Source organism: Jaculus jaculus, chromosome 13, assembly GCF_020740685.1.
Source record: "Jaculus jaculus isolate mJacJac1 chromosome 13, mJacJac1.mat.Y.cur, whole genome shotgun sequence".
Classification (NCBI taxonomy): domain Eukaryota; kingdom Metazoa; phylum Chordata; class Mammalia; order Rodentia; family Dipodidae; genus Jaculus; species Jaculus jaculus.
Window position 1 is genome coordinate 36,457,567 of NC_059114.1, and position 22,800 is coordinate 36,480,366.

General features: G+C 39.4%; 1 protein-coding gene across 4 annotated transcripts in view; it reads left to right on the forward strand.

Moving 5' to 3' along the window:
- Jakmip2 (janus kinase and microtubule interacting protein 2) overlaps nt 1-22,800 on the forward strand; it is a 248,800-nt gene that overhangs the window by 116,849 nt on the left and 109,151 nt on the right. The window contains exon 1 of one of the 4 annotated variants that reach the window (XM_045132488.1): nt 21,542-21,644. The exons of the other annotated variants lie outside the window; for them this stretch is intronic. The gene's annotated coding sequence lies outside the window, so the exon portion shown is untranslated. Of the gene's footprint in view, nt 1-21,541; nt 21,645-22,800 lie in introns of those variants that run through there. 4 annotated transcript variants of the gene reach the window in all.

Sequence of the window (22,800 nt, forward strand, 5' to 3'; positions counted from 1 at the left end):
TGAAGGCTTCCACAGAGGTTTGGACTTGGTAAATTTGGTTTGTATTTTGTATTGCCTTTTCTGGTATACTATCCATCTTTAGTGGTTTGATTCAGGTGTCCCCCATTAACTTGGTGTTCTGAATGCTAGGTTCCCACCTGATAGAGATTTGGAAATTAATGCCTCCTGGAGGGAGTGTATTGTTGGGGGCGGGCTTATGGATATTATAACCAGTCTCCCCATGCCAGTGTTTGGCACACTCTCCTGTTGCTATTGTCCACCTTATGTTGGTTTGGGGGTGATGTCCACCCTCTGCTCATGCCATTGTTTTCCCCTGCCATCGTGCAGCTTCCCCTCAAGCCTGAAAGCCAAAATAAATCTCTTTCTCCCAGAAACTGCTCTTGGTTGGGTCATTTCTACCAGCTATGTGAACCAGATTGCAACACCATCCCTCTATCAAGTTCCATTTTCAGGTTATTTCTTTTAAATTTTCTTAATGCTTCTTGGAATTCATCTTTGCATTTATTTATGTCTTCATTGAGCTTAGGCAGCTTATTATTGAGGTCTTCTGTGTTTTTTTTTTTTTCCTCTCTCCTTCAGATCAATTAACTCTCTTTTGAAGTCTCTCTTTGCTTTTTTTTTTTCTTCTTTTTCTTTTTTTCCTATTAGGTCTCACATAGTGAAGACAGGATTTACACAATTTTGGTCTTTTGTTGATTTTCTGCAAATTTTGAAAATTTCTTGGTTAGGGTAACATATCTTCTATCTTCATTTTGGGGTTCTGATCCTGTTGTCTCTTCTATGTTTTGATTACAGACTTCCATTGTGATACTGAGCAGCTTTGTTGGGGTTACTTCCATTTGATGGTTCATGTTGTTCTGTTTGCACTGTGGTCTGCCTATCACAGTGTTGAAATCTTATTTAATTCAGAAGGAAGCTATAGTTTGCTATTGAAGTGTCTTCAGTGATTGTTCCCTTTTATGTTTGACTAGTTTTTGCTTTTGTTGGAAAAGGTCCTGTCTGATCAGGCAGGAGGAATTGGCATTGTCCTGGTGAAGAACCAGAGATCTGGAGGTGAGGAAAGGTGATGGGAGATGGAGCAGTCCCAGAAGAAGGGGGAGAGAGGATGACATGGACTTGGTTGCAGGGCAGGGAGGGGGATTTCAAAGTTCCAGTGGCATTGTGGGACAGGGACCCAGTGGCTGGGATATGAAGGAGGAAGGGAAGAAAGGCATGGGAGGGGACCTGGTTGGTGGGAGGAAAGGTGAGAGGTGCTTGGCCCCAATCTGCAAAGTGCAGAGGTAGTGCAGCATCTCTGGGCTGTGATGGGTGCTTAAGGGGCCTCCGGGGCTAGTGGGCTACCAACAGGCATGAGAACCTATGGATTCCCTACTGTGCCCTTCCATGCCCTCTTACTGAGGGTCTACTAGGACCTGCTGACCCTGGAACTCCACAGATCTTGACTGGTGTTACCCTAGGAGCTGAGGCATAGTTAGGTAGATGCCATCTTGACCAATGAAAAGAGTTTTAAAAACTGAAAATGAGTAAAGAATTGTGTATCTTGCAACACCAATGAGCATGTTCCCAATAAGTTCTGCTTGCACATTATGGTCATTGTAAATGATGAAATAAGACCACCCGACCTGATGTTTATTCAGAAGTTTGTCTGTACTTTGTCATTGACACTCTGTTATTTTGTTAATGCTTTCTCTGCCTCACTGCAGTGAACAAATGCAGCAGTTTTCCAAAAGTGAACAAGCACAGTTCCAGCAAGCCTCTGGCTGCTTTCCCATGCAGTGGTAGAAAGTGCTGCTTCTTGGGATGGACTTCCCAACTCCACCCCACAGCCTTTAGTCTAAAGCAAAATAAGCAATAGTATTGAACACAAATGGTTATTGCCAGCCTAAGATATTAAAAATAGAGGAAGCAAACCTTTGGCAAGACTTCAGTGTTGAGTCATAATAGTGCAGATTGATTAGCAAAGGGACTCCTTGATGAAGTTGATTGATTGCCAATGGATAAATAAGTCCTTTGGGGGAGAGTAAATCATTCCACCTGGATGATTGGCTCCTCATATTTGCTTATTGCTAGTGTTGGAGACTCTACTTGCTTCCTTAATATCAAAGGCCTCAGCACTGAAAAATTCCAGTTAAAGGGAAAGTGAAGTGCCATCTGTTCTTGAAGAAGAATTTGTAGACTTGGATCTTAGCATTAGAATAAAAGCGAATTAAAGAACTTCCCTGGACAGACAGTCTCTACCTCTGAGGTTTGTAACACTGAAATTCTCTTCTAGTACTGTTGGAAGAATTGTTATATATTTGCTTGTTTTGATGTCTTGTGACAAATTGCATTCACTTCAAAGTTTCTAAAGGAAGACACAACAAACTCAAACTGACAACAGCAATCAGCAGGGAAGGGAATGTGTTATCTCCTGTAAATGTAAATCTCGAGTTTTGAGTACAGAGATAGAGCTGTACATATTCAAGCATGTTTGTTTTATCCATTTGTATCTTGTTTGATCATAGTCTCTGCCCCTGGCCTTGGGGTCCACTCTATGTCATTTCTTTATTTGTGTTGATAAAGCAGACCTTACCAGTTACAGAGCAAGAACCCATAAACTTCCACAAAACTTCACCAGGCTGGGCATGGTGGTACATGCCTTTAATCCAAGCATTCAGGAGGCAGAGGTAGGAAGATTACTGTGACTTTGAGGCTAGCCTGAAAATACATAGTGAATTCTATGTTAGCCTGCACTAGAAAAAGACCCTACCTCAAAAAAACTAAAAAGAACAATAAACAAACAAAAATAATTGTGAAAGCAGACTCTGAGAAGGGTAAATTATGAAGTATTAAGATTATGCAGGGAAAAATAATGAGTTATGAGGTTTATTGTAGGTAGCATTAACATCCAAAGAGGACTCCTTACAACGTGCTCCCTCCAGACAAAATGGCCTCGAAATCCATGACTTCATAGTGCCTGACATCACCTACACAAGACCATCATAAGAGGAGGGAAAGATCATGACATCAAAATAAAAGAGAGACTTATTGAGATGGGGAGGGGATATGATGGAGAATGGAATTTCAAAGGGGAAAAGGGGGTGAGGGAGGATATTACCATGGGATATATTTTTTATTTTTTTATGTTTATTTATTTATTTGAAAGTGATAGATAAAGAGAGAAAGAGAGGGCGAGGGAGAGAAAAGGCATGCCAGGGTCTCCAGCCTCTGCAAACGAACTCCAGATGCATGTGCCCCTTGTGCATCTGGCTAATGTGGGTCCTGGGGAATCGAGCCTTGAACCGAGGTCCTTAAGCTTCACAGGCAAGGGCTTTACCACTAAGCCATCTCTCCAGCCCCCATGGGATATTTCTTATAATCATAGAAAATCTTTAAAAAATTGAGAAAAAATAAAATTAAGTTAATTTTTTAAAAAAGATCCAAAGAGGAGGCTAGCTGAAAGACTCATGCCAGAGGGGAATTCCTCTCCCTGCTCAGCTAGAAAGCACCTCAAAGGAGGACACTTGTAAGTGGCAAGCAGGAAACTACCCAGGCTCAAGGAAGTGCTCCTCTACCAGCAGGCTGGGAAGGGAGAAGACAGATTTACACACCTGTTCAGAAAAATCACAGGAAGAAGCAAGGACTTATCTACATGGTTAGGCTCCTTTAGATGGTCAGACATCTAATTGGCATGAACATTGTTATCAGATTCAGATGTGTAAGGAGAGATTTGTGTTTATTGACACAAGAGCCTGACCCAGGAGAAGCCAAGACTTGATTGGTTCCTGGACTTAAGGGATTGACTCAGGAGAGGCTAGCTTATCTAGGTATGCTATGCTTAGGAGGAAGCAGAAAGTTCCTACTGGGAAATGTTGCTTGCAGCCATCTCGGATGGAACTGAACTAGACACCAGTTTTAGTTCTGCTGGGAAAACCAAGGTGGCATCTTTGGGCCTTTGTCCCTGGCTGACTACCTATAAAAAGGTATCTATCAATTTCCTGTTTTTTCCTTCAGTAGTATCCTAATTCATGTATACTGTTATACCTCCACACATCTGACCAACATATAAACACAGAGTTAGTGGCACACAGTTCTGAAGACTGGAAAGTAAGTTCAAGATGAAGACACTAGTACTGCATGTGTCTTGTGAGAGTCTGTTTTCCTTAGATGGCACTATCTTGCTCCATCACCACATGGCAGAAGACATCAAAAGCTCATAAGGAATTTTGCAGCACTAGTGGGGCATCTGAGGGTGGGACACTCATGACTAGATCACCTCCCAAAGGTCCCAGGTCCTATTAGTGAGGGGGGAGAGTTAGGTTTCAGTAAATGAATTTGGAGGAATAGTAACAATCAGACCACAGTAGCATCATTCTTAATTTGATTGAAACCCTCACTTTTGTTAATAAGAAGACATACTGCTTTTCAAGCACTAGCTGTCTTTCTTGTTATTTGCACTAACCTTGAAGTTAAGGTTGGTGTAGCAGACAGTGCCACATTACTGGGATAAACATCCAACCAAAAACAGTTTCGGAGAAGAAGGGATTTATTTCAAGCTTACAGATCCAAGGAAAGTTCCATGGCAGAAGAATCTGGGTTCATTTATAAATCCAAGCAGAGAGAAAACAACACAGCCAGCAAATAACCAAAACACAAGAAGTAGCAGAGACCCCACCAGAGCTCACACACTCTTACTTGGGCTGAAATCCAGATCCAGCACCAAAACATACCTTAGGGGTGGATCTGCCCCCAGTGACACCTTCTCCAGCCTCCAGACCTAAGTTACAGGAAGACCTGAGTCTTGCAGGGGGAGGGGGCAGGGGAGAGTATTCATTCAAACTACCTTAGGAATCAGAATTCTCTTTATCCTTAGAATTCTTGCTGCCATCCACTCAACCACACACCAGGTTTTGATGGTGAAGTGAATTAATGTATCCTTTGGTCTTTAGATTGAAGTTTCTTTCTTCATTTGAATTCTAAAATGCCGTCTTCCCCTCAACAAGAATACAATATTATTTGTTTCATTTGAGTCTTTCCCCTTCATGATATTTGGACCTTACTATGTTTTGCCGTTATGGTTTTAAAACCTTTTTAATTTTTAACAAATTCTGACTTAGATACCACCTTCTTCCTCAGTTTCTTCAGCCACAGTGACCCTTCATAAATGCTCCAACCAATTGCACATGCCCCAATATCAAAGGTAAAAACCCTGCTAATTTTCCATCTCCTACTAAAATGAAAGTAGTTCATGACAGTTTCTTGCTCCTGCTAAAAACAATTAACAATTAAAGAAGCCATATGTGCCTTTAAACACTCATATTAGATGATAAACAGAAGCAAAGAGAAGAGAGGTTTCAAATCAAGAAAGATGATAAGCACCCAGAGGTTGCATGAAGATCTACAGTTCTTTTCCGGTGGATATCTACTTATTCTTGGCTCTGGATAGGGGCTGAATCCGTAATTGGCTTTGGTCAGAGATTTAAGCAGTGAAAAGTTGTGAAACTAAAAAACCCAGCTGAATTTCTCCTGTAAATGCTGAATAATTCTAAAGCTGTTCCTATCACCTCAAGTATTCCTTGTGCCCAGCTTGACCCTTTATTTTTCACTCAGTATGGTGTGTGTGTCTGATACTTTCTCAATCTGATTCCTATTTGTTTTAACCACTTTTTAATCTCTGTCAAGTGATAGTATTGAGTAATTTCTTCAAATTTATCTTCCAGTTACTATCTCTTCAGGATCTAATCTGGTAAATAATATTCCACTTCTATTTATAATTATTTGTCTCTGCTTAAGGATCACTTTATTTTTATAGCCCCTACTTCATTGCTTGTATTTTCAATGCTTATTTAATTTTTTTTAAAAAAAATATTTATTTATTTGTAAGCAGAGAGAAATACAGGGACAGACAGAAAGAGTGGGCATACCAGGACTTCCAGCTGCTTTAAATATACTCCACATGCAGGTGCCACTTTGTACATCTGGCCTTATATGGGTACAGAATTGAACCTGTGTCATTGGGCTTTGCAGGCAAGGACCTTAACTGCTGAGTCCTTTCTCCAGTCCTGTTTCATTTTAATAATTTTATATTTCTAACAAAAGTTATTCTATGCATAATAATTTCCTTATCAGTATCTTTGTGAATCTGACTTTTCTGTCAGCTCCTCTTCCCTCAGTAAATTTTCTTCCCCAGAACATCATGGGTAGGAAATTTTTGAGTTCTCTATATTCCAAATGGATTTGTGCCCTCTGTTCAATGAAATGGTAGGACTACTTGTAGCTCCATGTCAGGAGATAATTTTGTCCACAGAGAAAGTTTGAAATATACAATATGTTTTGGTACTCTTATATAGTACATGTATTTTCAGCTCTCTGTTTGGGAACCCAGTTTTATTCAGGATTCTCATAAAAAGTAATCTCCACTTTGAAAGAAACATTAGGTTTGGTTTCCTGCATCTAATGTACAGCAATCATCACATTTTGATTGAGAGCCAGAATAAAGCCATGTGCAATGGTTACTATAAATTGTCAACTTGACTAGATTTAGAATTATGTAAACACACATCTGAGTGTGTCTGTAGATTGTTTCCAGAATGGTACAACTGAAAAGGGATGACCATCCCTGAATGTGAGTGATGCCATCCCATGGGCTGGGATCCCAGACTGACGGAAGGAGAAAGTGCCCTGAGTGCCAGGGCTCACTTTTTTCTGCTTCCTGACTACAAGTGTAATCGGGCCAGGGGCCTCATGCTGGCATGCCTTCCCCATGGCGACAGACCATATCCTTTCTCAGTCTCTAATGAAGAGTGAGAATGCCACAGTGGATCATTGTCAGGTTTTGGTCACAGCAATGAGGAAAATATACCACTAAGATGTTTCTTTATATTTCTGAAAGTATTCTTAATCTGTTACTGAATTTTGCTATTGTTACATGATTTTAGGTGAACATTTTAAATGAGGATAAGATATTCCAGAAAATTCTTAATTCTTCATTAATCTGCATACCACTGAGCCTTGTTCTAACCATTTAATATCTGTCATCAACTGCATCTATCTTCAATCCAAGAAAAGAAAGCTTGCATCCTTGAGTTTTCTCTGCCTTGTATAGTGCTTTTAGAGAGTCAGGCAATTTGGTGTCATTTTTTTTCTTTCTCATCCTTTCATCTGCTAAATAGGCTTGTCTTTCTTTAAATTTTTGTCAAAGAGCCCTGAGTGTAGTTGGATCACTGGCAGCTGTATGTAACCTGCCAAGAATTATTCCATAGGCGTCCTGGGCATTAATCCTTACCATGTCTAGCTTGATCATTGATCAACATTGCTTTTTGAAATTTGCAAAAAAAATTTGTATAAAAATGCTCACACATGAAAAAAAAAGTTGGCTTGTTTACATGTGCCCTTATTATTCTGTGCTCTTATCAAAATGTGACATTTGTGCATCTTTTGGTTAGAAGGACAAGACATATATAGTTTATGTGCTGAGAAACAGTTTAGTTGCCTATGTTTTCTTCAGTTGATACTTGTTTCCTTTTTTCCCCTCTGTGTATTTCTCAAAGATGGACTCTGACTCTTCAAAGCTATGTAAGAGTGATTCAACAATACCAAGAGATTTAAGAGATAAGAACAGAAGGAGGAATATGCAGTTTCAGAAAGAGAAGACACCAACATGCTTTCAGGGAAGCATAATGAGGCCAAATTACATGTCAGGCCATAAAGGATGCAGATGGAAATTGCCAGTCACCTGGAGGAAGGCAGGCAGGAAGGAAAGAAGAATGGCAAACAGAAGCTTTGACAATCACAGCCCATCAATTTCACTAGACAATTATGGGACCAAGAGGGATCTTGTTGGCATGGCTTATTTTCTGCAGAGCCTCGATAGCTGGGGAAGACACAACCTGGCATAAAGACTTTAGTATTGAGGGACCATTGAGGAGTAAGTCTAGTCTCATTTTAGGTGTGCATGATATGAATGGCAGATCAAAATTAACCACAGAGGTTAGATGGGAGGCTTCCAGAATGGGAATAAACCTTTGGCCCTGTCTCTGGAAATTACCATTGTCCTCCTTTCCAGCAAAAATAGAACTTTAAGGGGATGCTTCTCTAGGCTAGGAAGTAGTGACTTATAGCAGAAAATTCTTCATAAACCTGAGATTGGACGAGAGTTACCATAATGTGGACAGAGAAGGAATAAGGCCTAGCCTCACTTTTGTGATCTTCATTTCAGATGTATTATTTGGCCATAAAATTCCTTTCCAAACAAGTGCTTGAGATGTTTTTAGAAGAAGACATTTCTTTGGGAAGGGTCAAACCCCATAAATGGGCTTAATGGGTTTGATTTTCAAAGCATAGCTTGTTTGATCAGAAATGTAATATCTAAATTGTTTGTAATTGTGAGTGTTGAAACCCTTCACTTAACCTGTGATTTTAACCATCCTTTGAAATGTTGACTTGATAGGACTAATAATAAAGTACAAAACTTGACCGTGACAAATTATTACAAAAATAAACTAATGTCCTTAAAAAAATAAAAGTAGGAGGTAAGAAGGGGTTTGTAAAATTTGTTCTTGACCTTGTAGTTCACATCCCCATGCTGTTGCCAAATCAAATTATTAATTTTTCACTACTTTTAATTATGAATAAAAGTTTGTAAACTTTATTTCCCATTCTTAGCCCAACATAGCACCCACCAATTTCATTCATGACTTCTGTTTGAAAATCGTTTATTTCCCATTCCTAGCCCAATGTTTCAGGCACCAATTTTATTCATGACTTTTGGGTTATTAAAAATGAAAAAGAAAAAGGATGTCTAAATACTAGTAATGACAGACAAGTAAAGATGGGGTCAGTGACTATTCATCATGGTCTTATCAACTATCATGCATCTGCCTTGTGTGTGTGTGTGTGTGTGTGCGTGTACATGTGTGCATGTGTGTGCACGTGTGCTCACATGTGTATGCGTGTGTGCGTGTGCATGCATGTTTGTGTGTGCATGTATGTGTGCATGTGTGCATGCATGCGCGCGTGTGTGTGAGGGACAGCATGTGAGATGTAATATGTAATGGTGGCTAACATGCATTTAGCTCCACCCTGTGGCAGTTACTTCTACGCGTGCTCCCATGTATCCGTCTAATAAATCAAACAACTGCCTGTACAAGGGAGTTAATGTGTCATACATTCTTTAAATCTGGGCTTTGAGCCCAGTAATGTTTAAGATATTTAAATATATGACTATGTTTATTAATAGCTACTTACAACTATAGGAAAAACATATAACTTTTATAATTTCCATCACATAAAATTTATATGTAATTTGATATTTTAAACAAATTGATGGCATTAATTACTGTTATGCTTTGTAATTTTTTTAAGTAACAAAGTGATAGGTTTCATTATAGCTCTTTCATTTTGTTTAATTGTACTGCTTCCTCAATACCATTACCCCTCCAAACTTCTCTGTTTCCCTAGCTCCCCACCACCAGCTATCTCATCTGCTTTTATGTCACATTTGCTTAGCTTCTCCCCACTTTATGTTCTCTTGCTATACTCTCAAACTCTGCTCTGTACTTTCATAATTTACATCATCACATATATTTAACATATATATTCTAGGTTTTAATAAAGATGTATCAATTTCAACATATATGTCATAAATCTAGGGTCTTTCTGAGTTTGGCTTATTTCACTTAACATACTAATTTCCATTTCCAACTCTTTTCTTATAAGTGTCATGACTTTATTTTTATTTTTTCCTTTTTTTATTAAGTAGTTTTGTATTCAGCAAATACAGTCAGTTTGTACCATTATTAGGCTCATCCGTGACCTATCCCCTCCCCATTAGCCCCTCCTTGTTGAGGTATATGAGTCATGCATGACTTTATATAATTATATTGCACATACAAATTGCATTTTTCTTATTAATTCATCAATTGATGGATATCTAGGCTGGTTCTACTTCTTAGCTATTATAAGTAGTATGCTAATAAATGTGGACATGCAATCATCTCTGTGGTAGGACTGCCATTCCTTTGTGTAGATGTCCTGGAATACTAAAGCTGGGTCATATAGTAGTTCCAGTTTCAGGTTTTTTTTTGAGAAAACTCTACACTGATTCCAAAGATACTCACCAGTTTACACTACTACCAATAGTAAATTAGGGTTCCTGTTTCCCAATAGCATTGCCAGTGTATGTTTCTTGATGGTAGCTATTCCAACTGGAGTGAGATGGAATATCAAGGTAGCAAGAGTGAGATGAAATATCAAAGTAGTTTTAATTTGCATTTCTTTGACCCTAAGGATGTTGAATATGTTTAGAATTGTTTATTGGCAATTTGTGATTCTTCTTTAGAGAATTGTCTAGCTCTTTAGCTCATTTATTGGTGGGAAAAAAATGAGGGATTATTAATTTCTTTCTTATTTCCTTATCTAGTCTAAATATTAACCAGTGTCTGAAGTATAATTGACAAAGATTTTCTCCCATTAGGTAGCCTCTTTCTCCACACTAGTGATTGTTTCCTTTGTTACGTCAAAGCCTTTTAATTTAATTTAACCTTATTTGTCAAACCTTCAGGTTATTTCCTGTGTTACTAGAATCCTCTTCAGAAATGTCTTGCCTATGTCTATATTTTGAAGTGTTTCTCTTTCACGTTTTCAATATTTTGGGTCTTATATTGAGGTCTTGATCTATTTTGAGTTGATGTCTATATGGGGTTAAATACATGGATATGATTAACTCTTCTGCATGTGAATATCCAGGATCCCTAGCACCATTTGTTAAAGAGGTTGTCTCTTTTACACTGCATGGTGTTGACACCTCTCGTCAAGAATTACGTCACCACACCTGTGTAGGTTACTGTGCCATATTTTCTGTGTTTCTCTGATGTCATGCTTTGCATGACTGTTGGGATGGATGTGTCTTTCCAGTTGTAATCCTCTCCCTTTCCCATTCTTTTTGTTTTGCTTCATGTGAGTCTTCCTGGCTTACTGTCTCCATTATGAATTATATTCTATGCTGTGATTTAGGAAGAAAATTGCTGTGGTTTTCCCAATGGATTACCAACAGCTCTTTGACTTGCACTAGGAGACCATTTTATCATAAATAGGGTTTAGATACAGAGGCAACCAATATGGTTGTGGGAAATATAGCTTATTAGAGCAAAGGATATTAATATCTAAGTGATAAAATGAAGAAGGAATGGAGGATAGAAGAAGGAATAAAGTATGACTCTGAAGGAAGTCTATGAGTTAGAGATAGGGGAAGTAGAAGAGGGACAATTAGAAAAAGAAGGGTTAGTCATGAAAGGTTTTTGTTTTTTCTTTAGTGTTATAGAAGTCAAAACATACTAGCTTAACAATTAAGTTACAAATTAAAACTAATGATCAAAACTTTAAAATTTAGAAAAAATTAAACTAAGCAATAACTGAACTAGTATTGTGCCCTCAGTCAGTATTTCTTCTTCTTTGGATGACAGGATTTCTTCCATCCCTTGAATTGTCATTTGCATCAGCATCCATGGTTGGAGGTTGATTGCTTATCTCAGTAATTTTCAGAAAAGTTAATATGCCCCTTCCAGATGAGAAGGACTTCTGTAAGCAATAAATGACTTTCTGCCAGATGTGCCTGGCTAGAATCCTTCTGTCTCTGTCCCATGTCTGCCAACAAGCTATAGTCCTGCTCCTAGTGAATTAGAGATTGAATTTTCCACAAATAAGGTTACCAATGACACAGGCTCTAAAAGGATATTGATGGCCTGCCCATCTGAGTACCTTTTGACTGCATCAGAATGTTGTGCTTGGTTTCCACAGCATTCTGCTGAGTTTGTGTAGCTAGCCTGTGTAGAAACTGGGAGCAGGTGGAAAGGGTTAAGGTAGGTTTCTCTGGGTGCCCAGCTCAGGTTCAGGTCCCTGGCTACACTTCTGCTATGCACTCTTTCCTTTTCCCTGGTCCTGTCTGGTTCTTTTGTGTGTGTGTGTGTGTGTGTGTGTGTGTGTGTGTGTACTTTTCAAAAGCCTGAACCTTCTCTCTCTAAATCTCTCAGTTTCATCCCTGTAAGACAAATAGTTAACACTGGGTGACTGGACAGCTGTAGCATCACCAGAGGCTATGTTTTAGCTGGGCACCAACATCGGGAAAAGTTCCTAGGTGTGCATAGCCAGATTTGGTCAGAGAGAGTGAAGGTGCTGGGAGCAACATGGCACAGTGTTGCAACAGCCCGTCCTTTTATGTGGAGCTTCTGATCTACCACCTTACCCAGAAGTCTCAAAGCTAATTTAATAATAAGTTCCTGAGTTCCTGATTAGAAAGGTAGGGCTTCCACGGGCCTAGTAATATCTCAGAGAATCTTGTTTATTTCTTTCTGTCTCTTTTACATTCTATGGAGTTTCATTATCTCTCATGCTTCCAACATGTTGTCAATAGCTCCTGGGGCCTTTTTTCTTACCTATACATGCCCAATAGGAACCCTCCATTATTTCTTAAGAGGAAATTTTGATGAGCATAAAAATCTTGGTTGGTAGATGTTCATTTTCCTAATTGGGAATGTATTTTGTCCATGCTTCCCTGGTTTTTATGTTTATTGATGAGAAATCTGGTGTTATTTTGATGTTTCTTCCTTTGTCTTTCCTTACACCTTTAATATTTTTCTTTGCTTTGTGCTTTTTATTTATTTGCACAAATGTGTATGTGTGAAGGGAAGTTCCAGGGCTTCTTTCCACTGCAAATGAACACCAAAGAATTTTGTGCCACTCTTTGAGTCTGGCTTACTTGGGTGGCTTGGGAACTGAACCCAGACTGAGAAGCTTTGAAAGGAAGTGACTTTAACCACTCATCCCAGCCCTCTGCTTTTTAAATTTTTTTAAGAAAGGCAGTTTTCATTTTACTTATTTTTTGTTTGTTAGACACAGAGAGGGGGAGAGAAAGATATGGAGGGAAGAGAGGATGGCCATGCCAGGGCCTCTAGCCACTGCAAATGAACTTTAAACGCATGTGCCACCATGTGCATCTGGCTTATGTGGGACCTGGAGAATCAAACTTGGGTCCTTAGGCTATGCAGGCAAGTGCCTTAACCGCTAAGCCAGACATCTTGTTTGTAAGTTGTAGAGAGGTTCCTCTCTGGTCATGTATATTTGGGATTCTAAATGCCTCTTGTGTTTAGATGTTCATTACTTTCTGTATACTTGGGGACTTTTCTGCTATTTTATTGGATGAATTTTTATTTTGTTTATTTATTTACTGTGGAGAGATGGGGGGCAGATAGAAAGAATGGGTGCACCAGGGCCTCCAGCCACTGAATGAATTCCAGATACATGTTCCACCTGCTTATGTGGGTCCTGGGGAATCAAATCTGGGTCCTTAGGCTTCACAGGCAAACACCTTAACCACTGAGCAAGCTCTCCAGCCCTAGATGAGGGTTTTTTTAATATACTATTAGCATTTTATATCAGCTCCTTCTTATACCACAGGGATTCTAAGGTTTTAGGTCTTGAACTATAACCCAGTGACCTTAAAAGTTTTGTCTATGATTATTAACTGTTTTTCTTTTGCATAAATCTATGCATTGCTGTCTTCCATCCCTTAGATTCATTCCTCTGTTTGGCCTTGGTGGTTGGTAGTGTATTTCACTGTATTTGGCAGATGGACTCTCATTTTCAGCATTTCTATTCGGTTATTTTTCAATGTTCAGTTTCTTGGATAAAATTGTCTTCTATGTAACCTTTAAAACCTCTCAAAATTAATGTTTCATCCACTTTGCCTACTTTCTTACTGAAGCTCCCATATAATTCTCTTACTTTACCCAGCTGCTTCTTTGAATGTTCGATGTGATCTTTTTAAGGCAGGACTCTTGAATGTTTTTCTAGTGTCTCATCTACTTCATTATCTGTGTTTCCAGTTCTGAGAAGTTATGAGTTTGTCCAAGTACTGTGGAGGACTTCTAGCTCATAAATTTCATTTTTTTGTTTTACATTTCTGTTGGAATAAACAAGTCTTCCAGTTTCTATTTTTCTTCTTTCCCCACTGTTTGTTTTATTTCTGTGACTGAGGCTGGTGAATTGTCCTCACACTGATTTATGTTCCCTCACTGCTATCTAGGGGAGATGCTGACAAAAGTAACAGATCCACTGACCTGACTGAAGCCCCAGTGTTAACATAAGTAGGAGACATTTATGTATGTCACTTGAATCTCTGATAAGGTTTAGAGACAGTGACACCAGAGGACTAAATATGTATTGGGGAAAATGTAGTTTTAGAATTTTTTTAGAGCAAAGTGTATCAATAATTAAATAGTGAAATGAAAAGAGAATGGGAAAATGGGGAAAGAGGAAGTAAATTATGAATGAGAAAGAAAATATATGGGCTAGAGATATGAGAAATGGAGAGAACCTATTGGAGGATAGGCGTAGAGTAAGAAAAGGCTGATATAAACTAAAGCACAGCAATTGAATAATTAAAAGGGATCATTGATATAAAATAAAAAGAATGATTGTGATGGGGAGGTAATATGGTGGAGAATGGAATTTCAAAGGGGAAAGTGGGGAGGGGGAGGGACGGAATTAACATGGGATATTTTAAAAAACTAAAAAATAAAATAATAAGAAATAAAAGGAAGTTGAAGGTATCATCCTTTTATATATATATATATATATATATATATATATATATATATATATATATATATAAATTTTTATTGACAACTTCTAAACTTACAGACAACAAAAGACAACAAATCATGGTATTTCCTTCCCCTACCCCACTTTCCCCTTCATAACTCTGATGTCTGTCATAACTCCTCCCTCTCTCCATTAGTCTCTCTTTTAATCTAATGTCACCATCTTTTTCTCCTATTATGAGGGTCTTGTGTAGGTATTGCTAGGTACTACAGAGTCTTGGATAACGAGGCTAATTTATGTCCAGACAGTTGTATATAAGGAGTGGTGTATAGAAGGAGTGGCTTTTATATTCTTTCTGCCACCTCTTCTGCAATGAACCCTGAGCCTTGGAGGGTGTGAGATGATTCAGTGCTGGACAATCCTCCATCCCTTAAAGGTATTATCTTTGTTGATTTTGGAGAGGGGGGGAGATGATGTGGTTTCTCCTTCCTCCTGAATTATCTTGTACCAGTCTGTCCAGGTGGGGGAAAGCTACTAATTGCAGTAATTCAAACAAGTTGATCAATGTGACCCTAATGATGAGAGTGATTTCTATGAAGAAAGTCTACTTTCACCAGAATTCCCTACCCAGAGTCTCTGTACCTGGCAATTATAATTGTATCTCTTGTGGTCTGGGGGATCATGCTGTCCTGTTGGGCTATTTTGTGATGAAGGATAGGAGTGGATGTGAAAGGTCCAGTGTGCATCTGCTGTCTCTTCACAATTGCACTACTTAGGAAACATTTCAAGTTCAGCAGTGGGCTTCCCAAGTTCCCATGTATCTTGCTCAGGCAGTGGTAGGGGTGCTGCCTCTCAGGCAATTTGTTCTAGTGCACGCATGGAGAATCTCAGCATCAGGTTTCTGCACCATGCTTCTGCCTCCATTTCCTGCCCTGCTCTGCTCAGACCATCTCTCCATGCATACTGTATCCAGTCCCTGGGTGCGAGCATAGCCTCTTCCCAGATGTCTGCTCCAGTGCTCTTGCAGCAACCATTTCTAAGAGGGGACCACAACTTTCCGGCAGCTACCACAGCCTCCAGCAAAATGGTGCAGCTGGGAAATGTCTTAGAGGTGCTTTTTGGAGACAATCACCCCCTGGCCAACATAAGGTAGACAATAGCAAAAGGAGAATATGCCAAACACTGGCTTGAGGAAACTGGCTATAACACCCACAAGCCCACCCCCAACAATATACCACCCTCAGGGGGCTTTAATTTCCAGTTGTTATCAGCTGGGGACCTAGCACTCAGGACACCTAAGTTTATGGAGAACATCTGAATTAAACCACCATGGACATTACATTGTGTCTAATTTTTCACTCTTACAATGTTACCTGGGTATGGTTTGATCATCAATAATTTTTTCATTATAACATTTTTGTATGTTAAAAAATTTACGTATCTTGCTTGTTAATATTTGTTTTATTCTACTAGAGTATAAAGTCCATGTGAGCATGAATTTTGTGTGTTCTATTTAAAGATGACCTCCCAGCATCCTGAACTGTTCACCAACTCAAATATTCACTGATGGAATGTACTGTGGTCATATTTTGCCTTCATATATAGACAAAACATGACCTTATTGTCCTCTTTATAGAGGGCAGCTCTCAGAGGGCAAGAACCACTCCCTTACATTTTAAACTGCAGGTATATGGTATAATATCTTGCATAGTATGAGAGCTCAGAAAGTTTCAGGGGCAAACAGTATATTGCTTAATGCTACAGCCAGTTGTATGTGGCTCTGCATATCTGCTCAGTCTATATCAGAAACCTAAAGGGTTTCTCATCAGCTGGTGTCTGCTCACTCTCTGGCCTAAGCCACAACTACATTATCTCTATGCTGGATTTTTCGCAGAAGCCAGCAAACCAAATTACTTATTTCCACCTTCCTGCTAATTCTTGTCTACTCCTACCAGAGAAGTTTGAGTGAGTTGTCATCTGATCAGGACCCTGCTCTCAAGCCCTCCAGGGTCACCCTGCCCTCTTTGGAACAGGGGCTGCAAAGCATACATGACCTGTGTGTGCTGTCTTCCTGGTGATACCTGCCTTCAATTTGGCTGATGGTCTGGCTCCCTCACCTTCCTCTAGCATCCTTTCCTCCTCACTATTCCCACAACTTAACACCTCTGCCCACTGTAGAGCTCCTCTCTTTTCTGTAGTGATTTCCCCTGAGGTATTCACATGGATCACTTGTTTTCTTCCCCCTTTCTAATGCACTCTGATAGCATTGCTTTAGGTCTAAAGTCATACCCTTGCCTATTAAATGCACCTTCTGCCTTGTGTAGGATTATTTGTTTCTATTGGCTTGTATTTATACAAATAAAAATTTAATATTTTCATATTTAATGTTATTTGACAATATTCATCCCACATTACCTCTTGTTGTCTCCTGTCACCTTTTATTCAAGCCCCCTACTTCTTCTTAAACAGTCCCTCTTCTGCTTTGCTGGAGGCAATTTTTTCCTATACTACATTATCATATTCTAGTATGGCATGTATGTATGTCTGTATATATATATATGTATATATGTATATATATGTGTGTGTGTGTGTGTGTGTGTGTGTGTGTGTGTGTGTGTGTTTATTGAGTGTTCCCCCAATGAATACTTTGTTTCCATAAACCAATGAGTGGCTGTCCACAGTTGATGGATTGCTTGGTTGGCTAATTGATTTTGTTTCCCTCTCTCTTCCATTCCAGGAACAGTGTTTGGTAGCTATGAACTGTTCGGTACCTATTTCATAAACACACTGGCTTTACTAGAGTTACTAGAGCATTTACTTGACACATACCATGCTAAAACCTTCACCTGCATTATTCTGTGGAACATTCAGCATTGTCCTATGAGGGAAGTTCTGCAGTTGAAGAGCGTTGACTCTATAGGAAATATTTAATATTAAGTCCCTGGTCCATTATTCTGGGCAGAAGCTTAATCAAACTTATCTTTGCTAAGTTATTTGCTACCCCATCTGAAGAGATTAAGGGAATGTTGTGATCATACATGTTATTATTTGTTTATTTTATCTCCACTCTGTATCAGTCGCCACTGCAACATTAATAGAAGTTTTCTACCACAGCCCTAGATTTAGGCATCCAACCCCATGTCATGTGATCATGTATCCCATGTGATCACTTAAGAGGGAGTGACTGTTTGTGCATACTGTTTAAGGAGTGATACACTCCCTGTTTGTACCCTATTTCCCCTAGGAAAAATATAAACTGCTAAGTGTAAGTGCCATCAATGTGGGATTTTTAACTGATATACCAGAGCAATGTACAGTGATGGGTTAAATATCTGTAATGTTCAGGCCCTCAAAACAGGAATTTAATTAGTGGATGGTTCACATACATATGGTCTATAGGCTGTTGGCCAAATTCAGAAGTTTTGATTTTTTTCTTTTGAAAAAATGGGAACAGTCTACCTCATGAATTTGTTTCAGTGACATATTTGTGCAAAGGTAAATACTATGTGTGATGGTCCTCAGAAAATTACTATAGTGAAATATATATTCCCAATGCTCTGTGCAAGACATGTGTTTTCTAGCAGGCCATCATGACTCATCCTGCAATCCTAGTACTTGGAAGGATGTAGTGGGAAGATTGCCACTAGTTTGAGGCCAGATTAGGGTACATAGTAAATTAGGCCAGCATGGGTTAGAGAGTGAGACTCTCTTTCAAAAAAAAAAAACCCTAAAATGAAATAAAAAGTAAAATGAAAGAAATGTGTATAGATATCCATAAAATTATTATGGATTTTGGTGCTAGGCATCAAATACAGAGCCTTATATATGCTAAGCATATACTTTACTACAGAGCTACACCCTTGCCCTGCAATAGAATTATAATTAGGTTTTTTTTCCGCTATATAGACCAGAAAATGGAACTATATTCTGCAAAATTAAATGTCTTACTGGACTTGTCATAATATAGATAACCTTAGTATCACATATAAAACTCTTTCAAGGTTCTCCCTTCTCTTCTATCTTCATTTTCCCATATCCTAGATCCATCCCTAATTTGTACCAGGTCCCATCCAGTTTTACTCAGTTCTGCCTTATTCCTCCAATCACATGATCAATCTTTTGTCATTTTCCCTCACTGATCTTGACCATCCTCAGGGAGTGGATCTCCTCCTCTGTGTGCTGCAGGGCCAACCTCCTTACAGCACTCTTTATGTCTGAGGACTGAAGTTCATTATTTACATGTTGGTCCCCCATGGGGAAGAGTTGTGGAGTGGATTCATAAATCATACATTCAGGGCTGACTGGATGACTTCTAACACCCTTCTGAGGGCACTGAAGAGATGATGCATGTCAAAGCTCTGTACAGTGACCAGAAGTAGCAAACCGTCAAAAATCATGATGATGATGACCCTCAGCCAGAGTGACATGCATCTGTCACTATGAGGTGAGTCAGCAAGCAGAATAGTGATTATCTCTCCAAGGCTATCGTGTGGAGAGTACTATAGGCCTGGACTCCAGAGATTTGGAACCTTGAAAATTGCTGGCCACTCAGGATAAAATTCTGGCTCTTGAGCCTTCTGAGATTCTGAGACATGGATGAAAATGGAGCCCTTGATGCTTTGGCTTCCCGACAGTGCTTTCTATAGATATAGGTTAAAACTTAAAATGAGAAAGTGCTATTTTTAGTTTCTGTGCTAGCAAGTGATATTTCAGTGGAAATAGAAAAATGTGTTTCTCAGTTATATTACTAAAATTTGAAATTGTATGCCTTTATTTTCTATATACTCACATACTATTGATATACTACAAATTTAATACAGACAAAAGTGATATTAAAATTAGCACAATGATGAATTATTCCCCTTTGTGCAATAATCTATATTTAGGAGGGACAGCATTACAATTTTGTGAATTCAAGGAGTTCATAATTCTTGCCAAAGGCACTTTCATTTTGGCTCCATTCATCTATTCAAGAGACATTTTGTTTTTTAAATAACTGCTTTGAGACCCTGTGCTACTAGGATAAAGTGGAGGAGAGAATTGGAAAATCGTTGCATCTTCAAAGCCAGAAGGACCAGAGATATTATAAACCAGTCTACAGACCTATGTCTTTTGGTTGGGGCATTGAGACTGTTGATATTAAGAGATATTATTGAAAGGGGTGTATTTATGTTTGCCTTTTTTTTTTCTTTTTTGTGGTTCTGCTTCTACCTTTGCTTTCTTGTGTTAACTAGTATTTGAGTATTGCTTGTTTTTTCCAGGTTCCTTATATGTGTGCTTTTCCTTTTCTTTAGCATGGAGGATTCTTTCAAGTATTTTCTGTAGAATTGGTTTTGTCTTCAAATACTCCTTTAACCTGCTTTTGTCATGGAATGTCCTTATTTCTCCATCTTATTTGAATGAATAGGTTTGCAGGATAGAGTAACCTTGGTTGACAGTTGTTATCTTTCAGAACTTGGAATACATCACTCCAAGCTCTTCTGGCTTTTAAAGTTTGTGTTGAATAATCTGCTGTAATCCTGATGGGCTTGCCTTTGTAGGTAACTTGATTTTTCTCTCTAACTGCTTTCAATATTTTTTCCTTGGTTTGTGTGTTTGGTAGTTTGATTATAATATGGCGAGGAGAGGTTCTTTCCAGGTTTTGTCTGGCTGGGGTTCTAAAGGCTTCCTGTATCTGCATTGGCACCTCTTTCCCAATTTGGGGGAAGTTTCCTTCTATGATATTGTTGAAGATGCCTACTATGCCTTTGGAGTGGAATTCTTCTCCTTCCACTATGCCCTGAATTTTTATATTTGATCTTTTCATAGTGTCCCGAATATCTTGAAATTCCCACTCATACTTTTCTATAAGTTTGTCTTTCTCTTTGTTGGCCTGTATTAGATCTGCCACCTGGTCTTCTAGCTTAGATATTCTGTCCTCACCTTCGTCCATTCTACTGGTGAGATTTTCTACAGAGTTCTTTATTTTATTAACTGTGTTCTTCATTGCTAGTAATTCTGACTGGTTTTTCTTTATTATTTCTATTTCCTTATTTATGTCTTCTATTGCCTTCTTTATTTCATGAAATTTGTGCCCTGCATCTTCTTTGATTCCTTTCATTTCCTCTTTGAGTTCCTCTTTGACTCCTTTGAATTGTTCTCTGACTTCTTTGAACATATTTACAATCATTCTTTTGAAATCTTTCTCAGGCATTTCCTGTAACTTGTTCTCACTGGAGGTCATTTCTGATGCATTAATACTGTTAGGTGGATTTATATTGTCTTGCTTTTTAGTGTTTCTTGTGTTATAATGTATATATTTTTGCATCTTGGGTTAAATTAATGCTTGGATATTCTAGCTAGCTAGGTATTCTTAGCTGTATCAATTGATTTGATGTTATATATCTTCAGGATAGGAGCTTAAGGTGTTAGGTGTGGCTCTTAAGGCTCTCAGAGTATCTAAAAGGTGTTCCTAGGGGTTGAGTTTCCCTGCTATGGGAGTATTCAAGTAGGCTGAGTGGAATAAAATACAGGTAGCTTCTAAAATTTAACTAAACACTGTACACATTCAATCACAAACAGCCCTGGATATTTATGCAAGAGTAGTTATTATAACAACCAGATCCTCTAGTAACAAAGAGGTTAAGATTTCTGGTCTGTTGAGGGATCCAAGTCAGCTTGTGATCAAGTGAGACCCTTCCCTTGTACAATCAATCCCAGTTACATTTTTGGATGATTTTGGTCTCATTCAAGTTGCTGGCTGGGTCGTTGGGCTGCTGTTCTGATTTCTGGAGCTGGGAACTGGCTTTTCCTGTGGGACAAACTGAGCTTGGCAACTGTGACCCTGCAGATCAGCACCCCCACTGCTGGAACTGCCACTGCTGCTTTAGCTGCCACTGCTGGATCCTCCACTGCTGCTGCTGGATCTGCGACTGCTGCCTCTGAAGCTGCTGCTGCTGGATCTGCCACTGCTGCTGCTACTGGATCTGCCACTGCTGGTGCCGCTGCTGCTGATGCCAGAGCCGCTGATGTTGCTGTGGGACCCTGCTCCTGCTTGGGTCCTGCTGTTCGCTCATTAGCATGGCCAGGTCTCAGGACCACTGCTCTGCTCGCTGGAGCTGGGCACAGGCGGTGGGGGAGGGGAGGGAGCCACAGCTACTCTGGTTCTCTCGCTGTTCTACATGTTCTTCTACCTTGTGGTCTGCTCCTCCATTGTTCACTGCCACTCTCCCTTCATGTTTCTTGAGTTGCGGAGAGCTCTGGTGTGAATGGAAGCTCCCTGCACCTGGCTTTTCCTGCGGCTGGAGCGGAGCCTGGCGGCTTTCCGGTGCAGACCTGCCAGGGCTGCTTTGGCTGGCCTGCGTGGGCTCTGGATCTCTTCTACTTCTCCACTGTCATTTCGACATCCTATACACCTCACATTTTAGTAAAAGTGTGTATTTTGCTGAGTTTTTTCAGTGTTTCTCCCCCCTAGGCTGCTTTGGCGTGGTACCCACGCTGCCATCTTAACTGGGAGTCTCCAGAGATATTATAAAGTAGAAAACTTAGAGTCATAGAATATCCAATTTATTGCCATGGGAAGAAGGTAGTAGATAGGAATGCTTCTCTAAGAATGGAAGTTATACAACAGCATCCCATAGTTTTCAAAATGTTAACTATTCAAGCTCTATTCCAGTTAACCTCATGGCTGTGTGTTCATGAGAAGGGGTAGTGTCCATACAAATGTTTGTTCTGCCTACTTGAGTCCAAGTAAGCCCCTTTGTAGAACCAGGATTCTTCTACTGACAACTGCTATTTCAGGTTGAGGAACAGGCTTTCTGCTAAGTCACTCCCGCTCTTCTGATGCCATGTCAAAGCTGTTTTCTGGCCTTGTTCCTGACTTCAGCTGTGTACCCTCCCATAGCTATAGTTTCTTTTTAATTTTATTATTTTTTTTGTTAATTAGTTTTGTATTCAGCAAGCACAGTCAGTTTGGTACCATTATTAGTCTCATCCGTGGCTTACCCCCTCCCCTTTGCCCCTCCTTGTTGAGGTATATGGGTCATGCATTGTGGAGTTAGCCCACAGTGATGGGTAAAATAAATGTCTCTATATATCATGACCCAACATGTAGCTCTGACATTCTTTCCGCCCACAAAATTTCCGCAAAATTTCCCTGAGCCACACACACACACACACACACACAAACACACACACATACATATAGTTTGTTTTACATGTATATCCAAAGATCTTTTATTCTTT